This window comes from Pecten maximus, chromosome 19 (genome assembly GCF_902652985.1).
Source record: "Pecten maximus chromosome 19, xPecMax1.1, whole genome shotgun sequence".
Taxonomy (NCBI): domain Eukaryota; kingdom Metazoa; phylum Mollusca; class Bivalvia; order Pectinida; family Pectinidae; genus Pecten; species Pecten maximus.
In genome coordinates, this window is record NC_047033.1 from 17228929 (window position 1) to 17234061 (window position 5133).

Consider the following 5133-nt stretch of genomic DNA (forward strand, 5'->3'; position numbering starts at 1 on the left):
TTACGAAAGCAAAAAAAACGGAACGAATGAAAGCGTTACTTAAAAGTATATTCCCCAAGAGGCGGGTCCAAATGAGAGGCAGGCCTCAAATGGGAAAAAGTATTTGTAATATTTTTTGAGCGCATATACAAAATCGTTGAAATGTCGATGTCTGTCTTCTTAGTTAATACTTCTAAAGTGAGTCATAATTACGTCTCTTGTCTGCTTCCGGCCATTTTACAGAACACGATGGGTGGTGGTGACTGAGGACGGGACTCGTGACTGGCATCATGCTGCTGCCACCGATGCACGGAGGTCTAATCTTGGGATCTTATCTTTTCGCCTCTTTTAAAATGTATCCCTTCACAAGGAGACAAACACGAATTCACTACACAAATCCCTCTCGCACATAGAAGACCATCTTTGAATGACCTGAGCTGCTCATAGGATATCAAACAATACTTTAGCCTTTCCTTCAGTTAGATTTTCGCATATTATCGTGAAATAGTTTATGTGTTTCTAGATTACCTTTGACGACATCAAAAAACCTTACAACATATGTATTCTAGTCCAAACAAATATTTCTGATTTTAATACCCCGACTTATTTTTGAAAAAGTAATACTAAAAGCCCCATCATGGTCCATATAAAGACAACAAATACCTTTCAATTATCACAATAGCAATAGATAAAGGATGCTCGGTATGAATGATGGAGCGATTATGTCGCTTTTATGTCGTTTTTAGAAGTACTGTTCCGTTGAAAAAGAATACAAGCTTTACCATAAAGCTATACAGGTGAGGGGTGGTCGTCAGACCAATTTCGTTAGTTTTACCATGAACACACTAGATAAAATCTTATCGATTTGATGACGTTGTTACAATGTAAATATTTACGTCTGACTTGCACGCGTTAATTTATTCCGTACAATGACCCCTAACACTAGGTAAATAGGTGCAAGTTCATGCAGTAATTCTACTTTGTATTGAACCAAAGACATGGGGCCTGTTTCATCCGTACATTGACCACAGAACTGAGTAAATAGGTGTAAGTTCATGTAGTAATGTAGTAATTCTAATTTGTATGGAACCAAAAACATGGGGCCGACTTCTCCCGTACATTTACCACAAGACTTGTTAAACAGGTGCAGGTTAAGATAGTAATTTTAGTCATTTGTGTGGAGACGAAAACAAGGGATCGACTTCTTCATGGACCACAGACCTCGGTAAACAGGTGCAGATTCGCGTTGTAATTATGATAATTTGTATGGAAACATTAACGTGCTAAACGGTGAAAGTCTTCAGTGGTTGTGTAAATGTTTTGAAAGCTTTTGTTTGTTTGTTTGTTTGTTTGTTTGTATTTTACGGTCCATCGACAATTAGTGTCATTTAGGGCAAAACAGGTTATTACCATTTTGTTTTATGACTTTAAAATCAGATAAAATTGGCCATTGTTAAAAGCATTCGTATTGTATATTTAGATCATTATGATAAATACGTTAATATATATATATGTATATATAACGAATAGATTATATGAACTTTGTGATATATATTCAACGTTAACTGTTATTCAGTATATCACCAATCCCTCAACAGTTATTTTTGGTAAAAGACATCAAAGTCTAATGAATAGATTTCCTTCAAGTAGCTAAATATTGTTTTCTAATCCACGTAACTGGAAAGAGTTTTCATATCCGGGACTCGAAAGTATTTATCACGAATGTCAATGAAATCGGAAAAATAACCAAGTTCTTAATATGTTCATATCTGGATATTTCTTAATTAACTACAAACATAATTATACGTTCTTTATACCGCTTTAGTACAGACACGGGCTCCTACAGTTTATTTTTTTCTCTTTGTTTTCATGGGTTAGAAATTGTGATATTAGATTTCCTTCATGTTCAATGAATTTCCATTTGTAGATAGTTGTGTCTCCGATTCTCCCGTCCGCTATCTTAACATGTCAAAGTCTGTTTGATATTTATTAGCTTGTTTCCAGTGATAATATCCCCTTGACCTTGATCCTGACCGAGAAACTAACAGCACAGTGTGTCGACAGATGCAGTTTGATTAGGACTCAAAGACCAATTGTTCTGTCCTCCTTTTCTGAATCCTTATTCTATAAGATGTTTGTGATGAACTTAATTTGTAAAATAAAATAAAGCTTGATTAAATTACTGAAATAATTTGGTCGTTACCATTGTTCAGCGCTATAGTGATCATTTAACTACTTCTGTTTTAAACAGAGTTCGAGCAAGCTTTAGTGGTCAAATATGGAAATACCTCTATCTGTCTGTGTTTTAGGTTGTACGAATCAAGAAGTTCACCGTTACTTTGCTCAGAAACTCCTTTATAGCGCTCTAGCGACTTCATTACTATTATCATTATATGCATTTAATCAAAAGTTTTATATGATGAATGATAAGGTTACTGCAAACGTGATACAAATTCAGGGTTACAGCATTAAGGACAAGGTTACCGTTATCATTTAAAGACAAATTGTTTTGTTCCTCAATTACGCTCTTGAGGGGATTTGTATCCCTTGTGATGCTTTGATAACGTTCGCGATATGGAATCTGTACTTTGTAGTTTTTTGTTACCGTTCTTGTTATCTTGTAATCCTTATGCGAGTGTTTAAAGGAGTTGGTTTCCTGCCCAACCACAACATTGTTTAATGATGCGCCAAATGATATGGCTCGTTAGTGTATTCATGTAAAATATATAGAGGATATCTAACAGTGTCTTCAGTAATACCAAATATATTTCACGAGTGGGGCTAATATTTTGATATTTTTTACGAGTGCGCAGCACGAGTGAAAAATATCAAAATATTAGCCACACGAGTGAAATATATTTGGTATTACTGAAGACACTGTTAGATATTCTGTTTATTACATTTTTTATCAACGAAAAACCTACCCCGTATGCTAACTAGGCCTACAGCGAAAGTTTGCATACAAAAAATGTAGTTTCCTCTTTCCAGGTGATGACATATATGTCGGGCTCTCTGATTGGTCAATTATTTTGGTATTTTCTAATCATTAATTTGATTTGTCAAATCAGCAAAAGTGATATTTTTCACTAGTGAAAAATATCACTTTTATGGAATGAATAATTTTTGATATTTCACTGGTAAAAATGTAATAAACATTGTTATACTTTGATGAAACTTCAACATTCCTATTACGTCAGTGTTTACAACCTCCGCTTTGTTTCTGCACTGCATTTTGTATTTCAAGTGTTTTTGGTCGTTTTCGATGTCTGATGTCTGAAAATTGATGAGAAAATCTACTGTCCTATCTACAGCTATGGTAATTTAAGGAATGCCATGTAATGTCGAATTCGCCTGAAGATAGTTTTGTTCTGTTTTGTATTGTTTAACGTCCTGTCAACAGCTAAAGTTACGGGTTCGAATGTTTTGGAAGGCCGAGCTATCAGATTGAAATGGATTTTGATGATGCGGGCCGGTATAAAAGTAAAATGTTTAAGTCCTATACAAAAGGAACACAGGGGGTAGACAATCAACATGTGCATTAAGGAATAGATACGTAATCATGAGTACAAAGCTTTACTATATAATTGTTTTTATTTTCTATGAATCCTCAGTGATACTAGGAGTAAAAACTCCCTTTGCGTGGCTCGTAATAGGTGACTGAATTTGGGAACTTTCCTTTCTAAACATGTTATTTATGACCGGGTGGGATGGGTGACAAGCTGTCGTGTCTAGTTATGAAAATTCAGCGTAATAGTACTATGATATAACACAACATCATCAAATAATACCAGATATGAAGTTTTACTTCACTTTTCACCGCATTCCTGATCGATGCCGGGATCGGTTGTCATGGCAATGATGGAGGCCGTGGTATTAAGAAAATATTGAATCTACCAACTTACATATAACTGAAAACTTTATAGACAAGACATTATGTGTTGAGCATTATCTGCAAGTAACAAATGTAATTCATTACGATCCGTGGCATTCGTTTAGTGATGCTTATTTGTTTCTATGTCGCCTTTCGACACTTGAAAGACAGAGAAATTATAATATCGGGAATATTTATATCGATGCAATTTTTTTTTTTACAAACGTGTGTATCCAATTTAAAAGATTATGAACAGAGGCTTTTAAGATAGGAAACCAACTCAACTTAACTTAACTTGAGGTAGATATTGCTATGCACCTGGATGGTTTCCGCGACAAAAACACTGTAATTGGACCTTTCCCCGACAACAAATAATCTGTTTTGAAATGAAGAGTTCAAATCAATTAGATACACAGGACTTTTTATGTGGATATTGATATCTTCCATTGATTCCAGATACCCCGTTGAAAAAGAGTGATTTAGAAGATACAGTGTGCGAAAATCTTTAACGGTGTAAATGATATTAATGCGTTAATGAACTACCAGTTGCATGGCCTCATCGAATTTACGGGAAACATGAATGGCCTGCCGTAATACAGAAGGCATGTGCACTTTCATTTTTAATGATTATTGAGCATGTACAACATTGTAAACTAGGAAATAAAGACAAGGGGAAAAAAACGTGTTCTGTTTAAGGTGCTTACATAGGGCAACATTAGCTGTGATGCGTGCGCACCTCTCCCCGCGAGTTTGATCAACGTTTAACTTACATCAGTCAAAATGTTAAAATGTTCATGTTCTCCTTATAATGCTGCTTCTATGCGTTTTCTTAATAGGATTGTTTGATCATTTAGTAGTGTTGTTTATGACTAATATATATAGTACGCGACATATTCATGAATTACCGTATCACTGAAAGAAATTGGAAGTATATTTAATGGTATATTTTTTTATGTTGAAGCTATAAAACATCTTCTCGGGTGAAATACATTTGATGATACGTCGAGAGGGTATATGGTAAGAACAATATATGTACTCTATAATTAAACTAGGTCACTGGGTTGAGTTTTGTGTTAGGCACTGCTTGGTGTCCATAGATATATGGCACTGGTCTACCTGGCACCGGCTAGACCACAATTTGCGTTATTGCACCAAGTTGTCGAAGATTCTACCGACTTAAACTGACGTATGTGACTTATCTACACCACCTGACCCATGCGATAATGTCGCATACTAGATAAGCGTCCTGATAAATGTCACATGGCCTTCTAGCAGAAAACCAG